Raw genomic sequence first — 18,956 nt, forward strand, 5'->3', positions numbered from 1 at the left:
GCTAGGTACATGTACAGATACTATTACAGGTTTCTAATTTTGTCAGAAAGTTGTTTTCATTTGAAGTTAAAGTGTTCTGTTCGCTAGCTAGCTAACGTTAGCTGGCTGGCTCGCTTGATCTGTGTAGTATTATTTTTCGTATCTCAGAGCAATTTGCATTGCTAGTTCTAGCTTAATATTAGCTAGCTAACATTGAACCTGGTTGGTTAGCTACTGTAAAAACCGAAACAGTACCGTGTGGTGACAAACACTCACACGGAAACAAACACCCACAAACCAACAGTGAAACCCAGGCTACCTAAGTATGATTCTCAATCAGAAACAACTAATGACACCTGCCTCTGATTGAGAACCGTAATAGGCTGAACACAAAAACCCACGTAGAAAAACAAAGACTGCCCACCCCAACTCATGCCCTGACCATACTAAATAAAGACAAAACAAAGTAAAATAAAGGTCAGAACGTGACAGTACCCCTCGCAAAGGTGCGGACTCCGGCCGCAAAACCTGAACCTATAAGGGAGGGCCTGGGAGGGCGTCTGTCCGTGGTGGCGGCTCTGGAACGGGACGTGGACTCCACTTCACCATAGTTTTAGTGCGCTTCTTAGCCCGCCTCTGTGGCCTCTTTAGAGCGGCGACCCTCGCCGCCGACCTTGGACTGGGGACCCACTCAACGGGTCCCGAATGGACGGGAGATTCCGGCAGCGCCGGACAGGCGGGAGTCTCCGGCAGCTCCGGACAGCCGGGAGACTCCGGCAGCTCCGGAGTGAAAGGCAATTCCGGGCATCGCCGACGTGACAGGCGGCTCTGGCAGCACCTGGCTGGCTGACGGCTCTGGCCGCCCCTGGCTGGCTGATGGCTCTGGCAGGTCCTGGCTGACTGATGGCTCTGGCAGCTCAGGACAGACGGGAGACTCTAGCAGCTCAGGACAGGAGGAAGGCTCTTGCAGCGCTGGACAGGCGGGAGCACCTGTAGGCAGAAGACGGTGAGACAGCCTGGTGCGGGGGGCTGCCACCGGAGGGCTGGTGCGTGGAGGTGGCACTGGAGCTCTTGAGCACCGAGCCTGCCCAACCTTACCTGGTTGAATGCTCCCGGTAGCCAGGCCAGTGCAGCGAATTGGAATAGCCTGCACTGGGCTGTGCTGGCGAACCGGGGACACCATGCGTAAGGCTGGTGCCATGTACGCCGGTGTGAGGAGACGCACTGGAGACCAGATGCGTAAAACCGGCTTCATGGCACCTGGCTCCATGCCCACTCTAGCCCGGCTGATACGAGGAGCTGGAATGTACCGCACCTGGCTATGCACATGCACTGGGGAGACTGTGTGCTCCACCGCATAACACGGTGCCTGCCCCGTCCCTCTCTCTCTCTCTGGTAAGCACGGGAAGTTGGCGCAGGTCTCCTACCTGGCTTCAGCACACTCCCCCTGTCCCCCCCCAATACATTTTTGGGGCTGCCTCTCGGGCTTCCAGCCACGCTGCCTCCTCATACAAGCGACTCTCTGCCTACGCTGCCTCCAGCTCTGCCTTGGAACGGCGATATTCCCCTGGCTGTGCCCAGGGTCCTTTACTGTCCATAATCTCCTCCCAAGTCCAGGAGTCTTGTGTTCGCTGCTGCTGCTGCCCGTTACCACGCCACTTGGTCCTTTTGTGGTGGGTGTTTCTGTAACGGTAGATTTCATCTTCGTCTGAAGATTAGTAAGGATCGGACCAAGATGCAGTGTGGTAAGTGTTCATGACGATGTATTAAAAAGAAAAGCACTGAACACTATGAAATAAAAAAAAAGAAACAATGTGATGAAAACCAAAACCAAAACAGTACCGTGTGTCGACAAACACACACACGGAAACAAACACCCACAAACCAACAGTGAAACCCAGGCTACCTAAGTATGATTCTCAATCAGAGACAGCTAACAACACCTGCCTCTGAATTAGAACCATACTAGGCTGAACACAAAAACCCACATAGAAAAACAAACAGACTGCCCACCCCAACTCACGCCCTAACCATACTAAATAAAGACAAAACAAACTTCAGAACGTGACAGCTACCTGCAGATTCATGCATGGTAGTAACGTTATGAGTTGGGATTATGGTTCATTGTTTAGTTAGCTAGCTACATGTATAAATAAAAGACTCCACTATGCAAGTATTCATTTCAATAGAATGTTAATGATGTCACTGCAACAACTGTCCATATACAGCTACATTTGCTTTGGCTATCAATCCGTTTTCAAAACAATCTTGTCTGAGTGTGTCAGAGCGCAGAATTACTGACAAATTTACGAACTCTCAGCACCCATTGAATTTGGCCAGTGTTAGTAAACGTTGGCAAAAACAGCATAATTAAATTGTTGCCAACAGCACAGTTGCAGTCACCAACGCTCTGGATAACATTTAAAACAGCCTAACTAGCTCTGCTAGGGTGAGTAAAATGGTCAGAGTGAGCTGTTCTCTCATTGTGTCTGGAAGTAGCTAGCCCATGTTAGCCAGTTAGCTTGGGTGCATAACTGCTGTATCAACCCTACTCCTCGGCCAGAGCATCCTGCCCAGAGCATCCAGTGTGCGCTCTGAACGCGCTGAGTTTATGAACACCCCGAGCACACTCTGGCACTCCAGTTTACATTTACACACACATCCATAGTATTAACCAACCTTCAGTCTTGAAATCTTTGGTTGTTTAGTACATGGCCTCACATGTGAATCCTTAAAGAGATGGGTGGAGCTAATGCTTAAGAGGGTGTGAACAAAAAAATCCACTTATGACTCTAACCCAGTCATTTGTCATACGCTTAGGATCTGGAAACAGATTAGGTATTTTTTTTACATACCCACTGTATACATTGACAGCCTGATTTTCCTGAATCATGCTTTCCACCCCGCATTGGATGATGTGGTGTTTTCACAGTGGAGGGAGAAGGGGCTCACAACAATTGGTAATCTATACATAGATGGTCAGTTAGCTTCATTTCAACAATTACAGGGAAAGTTCAACATGCCAACAACACATTTTTTCAGATACCTCCAAATCAGGAATTTCGTAAGGACACGTATCCCACAGTATGGCATGAAGCCATAGCCATAGTCCTACATTAGATAGCTTGATCCTTGTCAAACCCCATTCAAAAGGGTCCGTCTCTAGACTGTATGATGTGCTACAGGCCCACATAGAAGTATCCACAGACACCATTAAAAGGGCTTGGGAACAAGAACTTGGGTCAGAAATCTCAGATGAGGACTGGGTAGAAGCTCTCAGGAATATGAACCACAGTTCAGTGAATGCAAGACACAACCTTGTACAGTTTAAGGTGATACACAGGTTACATTACTCAAAAGTAAAACTGCATAAAAGATTCCCGGACACCTCACCACTGTGTGAGAGGTGCAAGCACGATGAGGGGACGTTGACCCACTTATTCTGGACATGTCCTAAGTTACATGTTTACTGGGCTCTCATTTTTGATTATTCATCTAGAGCCTTTGATAGAGTTCTAGCCCAAGACCCATTGACCGCTCTGTTTGGTACAGTTGATGGGAATAACCACGAAGGAAAAGATGTCTCTCTTTGTACTCTATTAGCCAAAAGGCTCATATTGCAATTTTGGAACTGGAGACTGTACCTACCTTTGAAATGTGGTTACGGGATTTAGGGAATGTAATACATATGGAAAAGATTCGACACAATACCTCCAATAGAAGTCCAATGTTTTACAATATATGGCAGCCGATACTGGATAAATGGTCTAGTCCCGCTTCATAACTGGGTTGACGATCTGCTGCTACTCTGTGCTGTACTCCACTCAATATCTATTTTTGGCTTAACTACACTGCTTGTAATGACTATATGCTGTCTTCTTATACATGTACCACCTAATAGGATTTTGTTTTATTTTGTGTATGTGTGAGTTAAGTTTAGTTTTGTCCTCTAAATTGGCCATCCCATTCAACAGTACAATGAATGTCATTGTTAGTATTGCTGTCTTTTTTATTAGATTTTTTATTGTAAAATAATAAACATATTATAAAAATAAAAAAAGAGGGTGTGAACGATGCTGAATGGGTGTAGACAAAGGGGAGCACTCCATTAGGTGTACCAAAACATTCAAGGGTCAATTTCTCAAAAGTGAGCTTACAAGTTTATCAACTTTCAAAGCAGTATTACTTTCCCATTGTTCCTCAACTGTAATGTATGATATACCATTTTCAGCTCTGAGTTTCTACTTTTATCGAATGTAAAAAACACAATTTCAAATTTTGAGACATAAGACCGATAGAGCCAGTTGGTCACATATGAGTAAACGTCATGTTTAAATTCACCAAGAAGATATCCTACCAGATGCTTGCATGCCTGTGATTTGCAATGGGGTTCAAGCAATTGGGTAGCTCATTGTCACGACTTCTGCTGAAGTTGGTGCCTCTCCTTGTTCGGGCGCCGTTCGACGTCACCGGCTTTCTAGTCACCACCGATCCATGTTTCATTTTCGTTTTGTTTTGTCTTTATCATACACACCTGGTTTCCATTCCATTAATTATGTTCCTTATTTAACCCTCTGGTTTCCCTCTCTGTTTGGTGCGTTATTGTTTGTCATGTGGGTTCGTGTTTTTTGTGCTCAGGATTATTGTGTTTTTCCTTGTTGGAACATTACTATATTTTGAGTAAATTTCGGACTATTACTCATATCTGTGTCCTGCGCCGGACTCCGCATTTTTCCATTCACCAACACCCTCACACTCATTAACATCAATTCCACATCTTTCCCCAAACAGATGTGCGTATGCTGCACCGTCTGGATGTTATCCTAGGGAATTAGGGTTGACACACTTGTTCAAGGGGTCATAATGTTTTTTTCGGGGGCGGGGGAAATCTGCAATGCACATAACTCCAGTTTGCATCCATAATACCAAGGGAAAGATCTGAACATGTTAAAAAAGGAAAGTGCAAAGCCTGGATTCAGATAAAGCTGGAATCTCCTGTGTGGATGGACACAAAAAAAGATCAGGCGTCGCTGGAGGTGATGTTTAATAATTCATGGCTGTATACAATTCGCTCCAAGTGCCAAGCCTGTCCACACCACTGGCAGGAGCATCTGTATTCATTGCGCCAACCAGCTGCGCCAAGAGGAGTTCTTCAATGCAGATTTTCTTATACAGGTGTGGTTCCTCTCATGGCATCTACAGTATACTGTGTGTCAAATGGCACCCTATTCCCTACATACATTCAACCAAAAGGGCTTTAGTCAAATATAGTCTACTATGTAGGGAATCGTGTGCCAATTGGGACACAAACTGTGTCTGACAAAGCCACAGTACAATTCATGTCCCACTGTGACCATGGGACTATACGGTTCTACCTGACATTTTGGTCAAAATAAGTTATTCACGTAGTCACTCTTTAGGTGGTCCTCTACACGTGGGATATGTCAGATATAAAAAATAATAATAATAAAAATTGAAATATCTGAAAGTTCTATCTGTGCAAACACTTTTTAAATTAGTGCTATAACGTTCCATCTGCAATCCAATCACACAATGCTGGGTTGTCAATGTAAAATAATGTGGTATACTTATTGAGTCATGAAAGAGCAGTTCTGTGCTCTTTCATGAGTCATGAAGGAGTCATGAAAAAAGAATACATTTTTGCAGATAGAACCTTATAGTCCCATGTCCTTAATTATAGTCCCATATCATAGGTTATGGTTCTCTTTTTCATTTACTTAGATTGTTTTCACCAAAAAAATGTAGTTCAGGATGCTTCTTTAATCCTTTATTTGGTAGCTTGCCTACTGAAAACAATCACATTCGAGCCAATTTGTAAAGTATTTCAGTCATTTTTTTGAATCATCCAAGAGTGTGAATCACTAGGCTTTGGATGACATCATAGCACCACCACCAAAAAAGGTGTGGGTTCAAAGCTCTACCCACCCATCCATCCCTACATTTCATCCACCACTGCCTCTTAATCCCATCAGTGAATACATCACAGTGGGGTGTCTCTTCTTTACCACCCATGCCTTTAACTCCTACAGTACCTTTCAGTGCATGTGAATTCAGTGTGAATCATCAGCGTAGGATTATGCAAAAAGAGTCAGATCAGCTCAAGGCAACTAACTACATGTGCAGATTGAATAACATGTTTGCTGAACCGTTTTTGTAAGAATGGAAATTCACTGGCTAAATAGGAGGTTTGAAATTCTCATATACTGTACTGTATGGCTATACAACATTGACCTATACAGTTCACTGACGTGTGCGTCCCCTTGCTTCGACTTTCTTTCAAGCCCCTTCCGCATCGTCCATGCTTCCTGTGGTCACCCCAATCCCAGGTCATCCCAATCCCACCTCTGACAACAGTGTGGGGGCCCAGAGCCAGACACGGTACCACAGCTCCAAGAAAGCTAGCTCCTTTGGGGAAGCTATAATTGCTCTTATCAATGTCAGGTTTGTCAAACTATGAACTCATGATTCATTCCAATAACATCTAGATATTATTCAACTCTTACCCTTCAAGGTCTGGAGCATGCTGGTTTTCTGTTCTATCTGATAATTAATTGCAGCCACCTGGTGGGCCAGATCTAAATCAGTCCCTGATTAGAGTGGAACAATGAAAACAAGCAGTGTAACTGGCTTCGATGACCAGAGTTGAGTTTGAGGGATCTCGATGGACAGACAGGATTCCATTCAAAATTAACTTAAACAATCAAATGAGGGCTTAACAATAACACATTTGATTATTCGGTATTTTGGTCCTTTCAAATTATAAGTACTTTCAGTTGATGATAGTACTGTAAACAAAATATAATCAGCTTTTAATTTAATATTAATCTTGTGACTCCCCATCCTTGGTCCAGGAGCGTAATCATCGCCTGACACTAATTAGCATAACGCAACGGACATAAATATCCCTAGAAAATATTCCTATGAAAATCACAAATGAAATATATTGAGACACAGCTTAGCCTTTTGTTAATCACCCCGTCATCTCAGATTTTCAAAATATGCTTTACAGCCAAAGCTAGACAAGCATTTGTGTAAGTTTATCGATAGCCTAGCATAGCATTATGCCTTGCTAGCAGCAGGCAACCTTGTCACAAATTAGAAAAGCAATCAAATTAAATCGTTTACCTTTGATGAACTTTGGATGTTTTCACTCACGAGACTCCCAGGTAGATAGCCAAAGTTCATTTTTCCCAAAATATTATTTTTGTAGGCGAAATAGCTCCGTTTGTTCTTCACGTTTGGCTGAGAAATCGCCCAGAAATTGCAGTAACAAAAACGGTGAAAAATATTCCAAATTAGCTCCATAATATCGACAGAAACATGGCAAACGTTGTTTATAATCAATCCTCAAGGTGTTTTTCAAATATCTATTCGATAATATATCTGTCGGAACAATTCGTTATTCAGTAGGACCGATTGGAGTAATGGCTACCTCTGTATTTTACGCGAGAGTCACCCTGGGAGCCATCAGGTGACCACTTGCGCAATGTAGCCACCTACAGCTATTCTTCAACATAAATGCGTAAAACTACGTCACAATGCTGTAGACACCTTGGGGAATACGTAGAAAGCGTAAGCTGGTTGATAGCACATTCACAGCTCAATAGGGACTCATTGGAACGCAGCGCTTTCAAAATATGGGGCACTTCCGGATTGGATTTTTGTCAGGCTTTCGCCTGCAACATCAGTTCTGTTATAATCACAGACCATATCTTTACAGTTTTGGAAACGTTAGTGTTTTCTATCAAAAGCTGTCAATTATATGCATATTCTAGCATCTTGTCCTGACAAAATATCCCGTTTATAACGGGAACGTTTTTTTTTTTTCAAAAATGAAAATACTGCCCCTAGAGTCGCAACAGGTATATTTCGGTTTATAATCAATGGACATTTCTGCATAATTTCCAATCTCCCATTTGTAAATATTTATTATTTTCAATATATACAGTGCATTCCGAAAATATTCAGGCCAATTGACTTTCTCCACATTTTGTTACATTACTGCCTTAATTCTAAAATTGAATAAAAAAACATTTTTCTCATCAATCTATACACAATTGTAACGGTTTTCTAGTGGTGATGAAGGAGAGTCGGACCAAACTGCAGCGTGTCGATTGCGATCCATATTTATTAAACAAAACGTAAACACGACTAAACACTAAACACTACAAAACAAGAAACGTAATGAAAACCGAAAACAGCCTATCTAGTGCAAACTAACAGAGAGTACAAGTAAGACACTAAGGACAATCACCCACGACAAACTCAAAGAATATGGCTGCCTAAATATGGTTCCCAATCAGAGACAACGATAAGCACCTGCCTCTGATTGAGAACCACTCCAGACAGCCATAGACCTTGCTAGACAACCCACTAAGCTACAATCCCAATACCACCACCAAAACCCCAAGACAAACACACCACAATTACAAAAACCCCATGCCACACCCTGGCCTGACCAAATACATAAAGATAAACACAAAATACTTTGACCAGGGCGTGACAGAACCCCCTAAGGTGCGGACTCCCGAACGCACCTCAAAACAATAGGGAGGGTCCGGGTGGGCGTCTGTCCATGGTGGCGGCTCCGGCGCGGGACGTGGACCCCACTCCTTTAATGTCTTAGTCCCCTCTCCCTTCGTCCCTGGATAGTCCACCCTCGCCGCCGACCATGGCCTAGTAGTCCCCACCCAGAACCCCACTGGACTGAGGAGCAGATCGGGACTGAAGGACAGCTCGGGACCGAGGCAGCTCGGGACTGAGGGGAAGCTCGGGAGTGAGAGAAAGCTCAGGAGTGAGAGAAAGCTCAGGAGTGAGAGGAAGCTCAGGAGTGAGAGGAAGCTCAGGAGTGAGAGGAAGCTCAGGAGTGAGAGGAAGCTCAGGAGTGAGAGGAAGCTCAGGAGTGAGAGGAAGCTCAGGAGTGAGAGGAAGCTCAGGCAGGTAGATAGATCTACCAGCTCCTGGCTGGCTGGTGGTTTCAGCAGATCCTGGCTGACTGGCAGATCCTGGCTGACTGGCAGATCCTGGCTGACTGGCAGATCTGGAAGAGTCTGGTTGACTGGCAGATCTGGAAGAGTCTGGTTGACTGGCAGATCTGGAAGAGTCTGGTTGACTGGCAGATCTGGAAGAGTCTGGTTGACTGGCAGATCTGGCGGCGCTGGGCAGACTGGCGGCGCTGGGCAGACTGGCGGCGCTGGGCAGACTGGCGATGCTGGGCAGACTGGCGGCGCTGGGCAGACTGGCGGCGCTGGGCATACTGGCGGTGCTGGGCAGACTGACGACGCTGGGCAGACTGACGACGCTGGGCAGACTGACGACGCTGGGCAGACTGACGACGCTGGGCAGACTGACGACGCTGGGCAGACTGGCGATGCTGGGCAGACTGGCGATGCTGGGCAGACTGACGGCGCTGGGCAGACTGGCGACGCTGGGCAGACTGGCGACGCTGGGCAGACTGGCGATGCTGGGCAGACTGACGGCGCTGGGCAGACTGGCGACGCTGGGCAGACTGGGGGCACTGGCGGCGCTGGGCAGACTGGCGGCACTAGCTGCTCCATATAGGCTGACAGCTCTGGCGGCTTCTTACAGACTGACCGCTCTGGCGGCTCCGTGCTGACTGGCAGCTCCTTGCAGACTGGCAGCTCCTTACAGACTGGCAGCTCCGTGCAGACTGACAGCTCCGTGCAGACTGACAGCTCCTTGCAGACTGGCAGCTCCATGCAGACTGGCAGCTCCATGCAGACTGGCAGCTCCATGCAGACTGGCTGCTCCATGCAGACTGGCTGCTCCATGCAGACTGACATCTCTGGCTGCTTCATGCAGACTGACATCTCTGGCTGCTCCATGTAGACTGGCTGCTTCATGCAGACTGGCTGCTCGGGCTGCTTCATGTAGACTGACAGCTCTGGCTGCTCCATGCAGACTGACAGCTCTGACTGTTCCATGCAGACTGACAGCTCTGGCTGCTTCATGCAGACTGGCAGCTCTGGCTGCTCCATGTAGACTGGCTGCTTCATGCAGACTGGCAGCTCGGGCTGCTTCATGTAGACTGACAGCTCTGGCTGCTCCTTGCAGACTGGCAGCTCCATGCAGACTGGCAGCTCTGGCTGCTCTATGCAGACTGACAGCTCTGGCTGCTTCATGCAGACTGGCAGCTCTGGCTGCTCCATGCAGACTGGCAGCTCTGGCTGCTCCATGCAGACTGACAGCTCTGGCTGCTCCATGCAGACTGGCTGCTTCATGCAGACTGGCAGCTCTGGCTGCTCCATGCAGACTGACAGCTCTGGCTGCTCCATGCAGACTGACAGCTCTGGCTGCTCCTTGCAGACTGGCAGCTCTGGCTGCTCCATGCAGACTGACAGCTCTGGCTGCTCCATGCAGACTGACAGCTCTGGCTGCTCCATGCAGACTGACATCTCTGGCTGCTCCATGCAGACTGACATCTCTGGCTGCTCCATGCAGACTGACATCTCTGGCTGCTCTATGCGGACTGACAGCTCTGGCTGCTCCATGCAGGCTGGCAGCTCTGGCTTCTCCATGCAGGCTGGCAGCTCTGGCTGCGCTGAACAGGCGGGAGACTCCGGCAGCGTAGGAGAGGAGAAAGGCTCTGGCTGCGCTAAACAGGCGGGAGGCTCCGGCAGCGCTGTAGAGGAGGAAGGCTCTGGCTGCGCTGAACAGGCGGGAGGATCCGGCAGCGCTGTAGAGGAGAAAGGCTCTGGCTGCGCTAAACAGGCGGGAGACTCCAGCAGCGCAGGAGAGGAGAAAAGCGCTGGCTGCGCTGAACAGGCAAGGCACACTGAAGGCCTGGTGCATGGTGCTGGAACTGGTGGTACTGGATCGAGGACACGCACAGGAAGCCTGGAGCGGGAGCTGCTACCGGAGGACTGGAGTGTGGAGGTAGCACAGGATGGGCTAGACCGTGAAGGCGTACTGGAGATCTTGAGAGCAGTGTTGGCACAGGATGTGCAAGGCTAGGGATGTGCACAGGAGGCCTGGTGCGTGAGGCTGGCACCAACTTCACCAGCCGACTAACACGCACCTCAGGACGAGTATGGAGCGCTAACCCAGGTGCCATCAAATCCCCAACACGTTCCGTCGGGCGAATTCCATGCAAAAAGCACCAACACAGCAACTCCCTCATTTCTCTCTCCTCCAATTTCCCCATTAACTCCTTCACAGTCTCTGGTTCTGGTCTCCTCCTTGGCTCCTCACGATAAACAGGGAGAGTTGGCTCAGGTCTGACTCCTGACTCTGCCACACTCTCCCTGAGCCCCCCCCAAGAAATTTTTGGGGCTGATTCTCAGGCTTCCATCCGCTACGCCGTGCTGCCTCCTCATATCTGCGCCTCTCAGCTTTCGCCGCCTCCAGTTCTTCCTTGGGGCGGCGATATTCTCCAGGCTGAGCCCAGGGTCCTTTACCGTCCAGTTCTTCCTCCCATGTCCATTTCTCCAGGTGGTGCAGCCTCTCCCACTGCAGCTGCTGCTGCTCCTGCTGCTGCTGCCTCTGTTGCCTCTCCTGTGGTTCCTGCCTGTTAACACGCTGCTTGGTCCGTTGGTGGTGGGTGATTCTGTAACGGTTTTCTAGTGGTGATGAAGGAGAGTCGGACCAAACTGCAGCGTGTCGATTGCGATCCATATTTATTAAACAAAACGTAAACACGACTAAACACTAAACACTACAAAACAAGAAACGTAATGAAAACCGAAAACAGCCTATCTAGTGCAAACTAACAGAGAGTACAAGTAAGACACTAAGGACAATCACCCACGACAAACTCAAAGAATATGGCTGCCTAAATATGGTTCCCAATCAGAGACAACGATAAGCACCTGCCTCTGATTGAGAACCACTCCAGACAGCCATAGACCTTGCTAGACAACCCACTAAGCTACAATCCCAATACCACCACCAAAACCCCAAGACAAACACACCACAATTACAAAAACCCCATGCCACACCCTGGCCTGACCAAATACATAAAGATAAACACAAAATACTTTGACCAGGGCGTGACAACAATGCCCCATAATGACAAAGCAAAACGTTTTTTTGAATTTTTTGCTAATTTATTTAACATAAAAAATGGAAATATCACATATACATAAGTATTCAGACCCTTTATTTAGATTTATTTGTATGTAAACCTTTATTTAATTAGGCAAGTCAGTTAATAACAAATTATTATTTACGATGACTGCCTACCAAAAGGCAAAAAGATTCCTGCGGGGATGTAGGCTGGGATTAAAAATAACAAATAAAATATAGGACAAAACACACATCACGACAGGAGAGACACCACAAAAGTCATACAGAGAGACCTGGCATGGCAGCGACACAGCATGGTAGCAAAACAAGACATGGTACTAAAACAAGACATGGTACTAACATTATTGGGCACAGACACAAAGGACAGGAAGGTAGAGACACTAAGACATCATGCGAAGCAGTCACAACTGTCAGTAAGAGCGTCCATGATTGAGTCTTTAAATGAAAGATTGAGATAAAAAAACTGTCCACTTTAAATGAAAAGATGGAGATTAAAAAAAAAACTGTCCAGTTTGAGTGTTTTTTCCAGATCCTTCCAGTCGCTAGCTGCAGCGAACTGAAAAGAGGAGCGACCCAGGGATGTGTGTGCTTTGGGAACCTTTAACAGAATGTGATTTGCAGAATGGGTGTTGTATGTGAAGGATGAGGACTGCAGTAGGTATCTCAGATAGAGGGAAGTGAGGCCTAAGAGGTTTTTATAAATCAGCATCAACCAGTGGGTCTTAAGAAGGGTATACAGAGATGACCAATTGACAGAGGAGTATAGAGTGCAATGATGTGTCCTATAAGGAGCATTGGCGGGAAATCTGATGACTGAATGGTAAAGGCATTCTAGCCGCTCAAGAGCACCCTTACCTGCCAATCTATGAATTACAACTCCATAATCTAGTATTGGTAGAATGGTCATCTGAATCTGGCTTACTTTGGCAGCTGGGTGAAAGAGGAGCAAATATGATAGAGGAAACCAAGTCTAGATTTAACCTTAGCCTGCAGCTTTGATATGTGCTGAGAGATGTGCTGAGAGAAGGACAGCATACCATCTAAGAGAAGGACAGCCATACTCCTAAGTCCTTATATGAGGTCACTACCTCAAGCTTTAAACCCTCAGAAGTAGTAATCACACCAGTGGGGAGAGAGTTATTCTTCTTACCAAACCACATGACCTTTGTTTTGGAGGTGTTGAGAACAAGGTTAAGGGCAGAGAAAGCTTGTTGGACCCTAAGAAAGCTTTGTTGTCGAGCGTTTAACACAAAATCCGGGAAGGGGCCAGTTGAATATAACTGACTATTATCTGTGTATAAATGGATGAGAGAGCTTCCTACTGCATAGGCTATGTTGTTGATGTAAAATGAGAAGAGTGTGGGGCCTAGGATCAAGCCTTGGGGTACTCCCTTGTTGACAAGCAGTGGCTGAGACATCAGATGTTCTGATTTTATACACTGCACTCACTCAATCCAGTCAACATGTCAGATTTCAAAAAGGCTTTTTGGCGAAAGCAAACAATGCTATTATCTGAGGATAGCACCATAGTAAACAAAGAGAGAAAAGCATATTTCAACCGTGCGACAGGCGCGACACAAAACTCAGAAATAAAAATATAATTCATGCCTTACCTTTGACAAGCTTCTTTGTTGGCACTCCAATATGTCCCATAAACATCACAAATTGTCCTTTTGTTCGATTAATTCAGTCGATATATATCCAAAATGTCAAGTTATTTGGCGCGTTTGATCCAGAAAAAACGGTTCCAACTTGCGCAACGTGACTACAAAATATCTCAAAAGTTACCTGTAAACTTTGCCAAAACATTTCAAACTACTTTTGTAATACAACTTTAGGTATTTTTTAAAGTAAATAATCAATAAAATTGAAGACGGGATGATCTGTGTTCAATACAGGAGGAAAACAAACTATAGCTAGCTTTCTGGTCACGCGCCTCTATCTAACAGTACACTTCAAGTTACCCTCGTTCACGATGCCCGTACTTCTTCATTACACAAAGGAAAACCCTCAACAAATTTCTAAAGGCTGGTGACATCCAGTGGAAGCGGTAGTAACTGCAAGAAGGTCCCTTAGAAATCCAGATTCCCAATGAAACCTCATTGAATAGAGAGTGACGTCAAAAAAACAAATAATCTGAATTATTTGTCCTCGGCGTTTCGCCTGCTAAATAAGTTATGTTATACTCACAGACATGATTCAAACAGTTTTAGAAACTTCAAAGTGTTTCCTATCCAGATCTACTAATACTATGCATATCTTATCTTCTGGGGATGAGTAGCAGGCAGTTGAATTTGGGCAGGCATTTCATCCGGACGTGAAAATACTGGCCCTGTCACCAAGAAGTTAAGCAAGCCCCAGTTTAGGTAACCCAGCAAAACAAATTCAGACTTAGTGTAAGGGGCCACGAGAAAGCTTAAGGCAGGTAGGGTACTGGCCGGTGATGATGGAGGACGGTAGCACCCAGCAACAGTCAACAAAGAGCTATTTTAAAGTTTAATGCTTAAAACCAGCAAATCAAATTGTTTTTGCACAGACTTAGTGGAGACAACAGAGCACTGAAGGTGATCCTTGGTAAAGATTGCCACTCTCCCACCTTTGGAAGATATGTCTTGCAGAAAAAGGTTATAACCATAAAGTTTAACTTCCGTATTCAAAACACTCTTCCTTAACCACGTCTCAGCAATGACCAACACATCTGGATTGGAGCTGTGAACCCACACTTTCAAGGTAATAAGCTTCTCGTGCTAACGTGCAGAAACCCCAGGCTTTTACGAAAGCAGAAATCACTGAAGCAGACATCAGAGCACAAGTCAGAATTGGAGCTAGCAATAGTAGATGGGCCAGGTGTACATGCACATTTTCAGATATCATCAGAAGTAATACAATTGGGGTACGGCAGAGGACAAGGAAAGCTCTGCAGTGTTGATTTAGGACAGCATATTGTACAGCAATTTCATCAGGTAACATAAATACAAAGTCTGGGAGAGGTGGTTAGAATAGGATGGAAGGCCAAAGTCTGTGTAACCGATAGAGAGTCAGAGTCCCAAGTGTGGGAACAAACAGTCTGTCCCACAGTTGAGTAAACAAGCAAGTTCACAGTCAACGAAGCACTCAGGAATCATAAGGCAAACATTATAAAGCACAAGAAAAAAATATAACGACTTGGGGCTAGCCATTGTAAATTCAGAGTCACTCGCCCCAACAGTGCGTGTGTGCTGGAGGCGAGCGAAAGCTTGGGAGAGAGGGGGGAGTATGGTGGTGTTACCTGTACTAGACAGAGTTGTCCTGTGGCTGTTGTGTTTTGGAGATTGCGAGGAGGACATCTTCTGACGTGATCAAAGCGACAATATTGTATCTTATTGAGGTAATTTACAGTTGAAGTGTCCTGGCTGCATATCAGTTCAAAATAGAGATAAATCCAGGGGGTACTCTATTGTAATGTCCTCTGCACCGATGAAGGGGGCTTCAAAGGCCTCTGTATTTTGGTGGGGCAGGCTGTGAAACTCTCCTGCCATTCTTGGGCTCAAGGGCTTTGACACCTTTCACTTCACAACTCAGTGCTCATTGATCTGATATGTTCTGTCCTAGCAAGCATGGTAGCCTTAACTTAGCATTCAGTCCTTATAAAGTAAAATGTGTAATTCTAATGTATTTTCTCTTCTTGGCTTTAAAAGTAGCTTCAGACTAAACATTACTCATTCAGTTCCAGGCTGGAATGTTGTTTTCAGGTTTATTGTGCTTTTTTTGGTGGTTGGTTTGCTAGAGCATTTGCTGTATAGACCTTGGAAATAAGAACCTTTGGTAGTAGGAATCCTTCCAGGTAATTTTGTCCAAAATCACGTTGTAGGTTTGAAGTTTTCATTTGGAGTGAATGTTATGTTGTGGAGGGTAGAATTCTGTATATGTCCTTGTGGAAAATCAAGTTTATCTAACTCTAAATCTATCTTTTTGTAAAAACATGCTGAAAAATGTGGGAGTCCATCTGTTCATGATATCTCTCTTTCTCTCAAGACCCCTCTCAAAACCCCTTTACTCAGTACTTTGTTGAAGCACCTTTAACAGAAATGACAGCCTCAAGTCTTCTTGGGTATGCACTAAATCATATTAAATGTATTTATAAATCCCTTCTTACATCAGCTGATATCTCAAAGTGCTGCACAGAAACCCAGCCTACAACCTCAAACAGCAAGCAATGCAGGTGTAGAAGCACGGGGCTAGGAAAACGTCCCTAGAAAGGCCAGAACCTAGGAAGAAACCTAGAGAGGAACCAGGCTATGAGGGGTGGCCAGTCTTCTTCTGGCTGTGCTGGGTGGAGATTATAAACAGAACATGGCCAAGATGTTCAAATGTTCATAGATGACCAGCAGGGTCAAAAAATAATAATCAAGGTGGTTGTCGAGGGTGCAACAGGTCAGCACCTCAGTAAATGTCAGTTGGCATTTCATAGCCGATCATTCAGAGTATCTCTACCGCTCCTGCTGTCTCTAGAGAGTTGAAAACAGCAGGTCTGGGACAGGTAGCATGTCTGGTGAACAGGTCAGGGTCCCATAGCCACAGGAAGAACAGTTGAAACTGGAGCAGCAGCACGGCCAGGTGGACTACGAGCTCGGCACACCTGTACCTGGGCAGTTTCTCCCATTCTTTTCTGCAGATCCTCTCAAGCTCTGTCAGGTTGGATGGGGAGCGTTGCGCCACAGCTATTTTCAGGTCTTTCCAGAGATGTTCGATCGGGTTCAAGTCCGGGCTCTGGCTGGGCCACTCAAGGACATTCAGAGACTTGTCCTAAAGCCACACCTGCGTTGTCTTGGCTGTGTGCTTAGCGTCGTTGTCCTGTTGGAAGATGAACTTTCACCCCAGTCTGAAGTCCGGAGCACTCTGAAGCAGGTTTTCAAAAAGAATATCTCTGTACGCTGCTTTGTTCATCTTTGACGTGATCCTGACTAGTCTCCCAGACCCTGCCGCAGAAAAACATCCCAACAGCATGATGCTGCCGCCACCACCATAATTCACCATAGGGATGGTGTCAACTCCAGATGTGACAATTGGCATTCAGGCCAAAGAGTACAATTTTGGTTTCATCAGACCAGAGAATCATGTATTTAGGTGCCTTTTGGCAAACTTCATGTGTCTTTTACTGAGAAGTGGCTTCCTTCTGACCACTCTACCATAAAGGCCTGATCGGTGGAATGCTGCAGAAATGGATGTCCATCTGGAAGGTTTTTGCACCTCCACAGAGGAACTCTAGAGCTCTGTCAAAGTGACCATCGGATTCTTGGTCACCTCCCTGACCAAGGCCCTTCTCCCCCGATTGCTCGGTTTGCCCGGGCGGCCAGCTCTAGGAACAGTGTTGGTGGTTACAAAATTATTCCATTTATGTATGATGGAGGTCACAGTGCTCTTGGGGGCCGTCAATGCTGCAGAAATGTTTTGGTATCCTGTCTTGGAGCTCACGGACAATTTCTTCGACCTCAGAGCTTTGTTTTTGCTCTGACATGCACTGTCAACTTTGGGACCATATATAGACAGGTGTGTGCCTTTCCAAATCATGTCCAATCAATTTAATTTACCAAAGGTGGACTCCAATCAAGTTGTAGAAACATCTCAAGGATGATCAACAGAAAAAGGACGCACCTGAGCTCATTTTCAAGTTCTAATACTTATGTAAATAAGGTATATATACTGTGTATATGTATATATACTGTATGTATATATTTGTTTACATCCCTGTTAGTGATCATTTCTCCTTTGCCAAGATAATCCATCCACCTAACAGGTGTGGCATAACAAGAAGCTGATTAAACAGCATGATCATTACACAGGTGTACCTTGTGCTGAGGACAATAACAGGCCACTCTAAAATGTGCAGTTTTGTCACACAATGTGATACCACAGATGTCTCATGTTTTGAGGGAGTGTGCAATTGGCATTCTGACTACAGGAATGTCCACCAGAGCTGTTGCCAGAGAATTTAATGTTCATTTCTCTACCATAAGCCGCTTCCAACTTCATTTTAGAGAATTTGTCAGCATGTCCAACCGGTCTCCCAACCGGAGACCACCGCTGATCAAGTGTATGTCATTGTGTGGGCGAGCATTTTGCTGATGTCAACGTGGTGAACACAGTGCCCCATTGTGGCGGTGGGGTTATGATATACATAAGCTATGGACAACGAACACAATAAAATGTTATCAATGGAGTAAAGTACTGAAGTAAAAATACTTGAAAGTACTACTTATTTTATTTTTAGGGGCTATCTATACTTTTACTTCACCACATTCCTAAAACAAATGGGTACTTTTTACTCCATACATTTTCCCTGACACTCAAAAGTACTTGTTTAATTTTGAATGCTTAGCAGGACAGGAAAATGGTATAATTCCCACACTTATCAAGAGAACATCCTTGGTCATCTCTACTGCCTCTGATCTGATGGACTCACTAAACACATGCTTCGTTTGTAAATTATGTCTAAGTGCCCCTTGCAACAACAAAAACAAGAAACTGATAAGGTTTGGTTTGTTTAATATAATTAATTTGAAATTATTTGTACTTTTAATTTTGATACTTAAGTATATTTTGTCAATTACATTTACTTTTGATACTTAAGTATATTTAAAACCAAATACTTTTAGACTTTTACTCAAGTAGAATTTTACTGGGTGACTTTCACTTACTTGAGTAATTTTCTTTTAAGGTATCTTTACTTTTACTCAAGTAGGACAATTGGGTACTTTTTCCACCACTGCATTTTATCAATGGCAATTTGAATGCACAGAGATACCATGACGAGATCCTAAGGCCCATTGTTGTGCTATTTATCCGTCACCATCAACTCATGTTTCAGCATGATAATGTATGGCCCCATGTTGTGAGGATCTGTAAACAATTCCTGGAAGCTGAAAATTCCC

The sequence above is a fragment of the Oncorhynchus tshawytscha genome, linkage group LG19 (assembly GCF_018296145.1).
Source record: "Oncorhynchus tshawytscha isolate Ot180627B linkage group LG19, Otsh_v2.0, whole genome shotgun sequence".
NCBI classification, from domain to species: domain Eukaryota; kingdom Metazoa; phylum Chordata; class Actinopteri; order Salmoniformes; family Salmonidae; genus Oncorhynchus; species Oncorhynchus tshawytscha.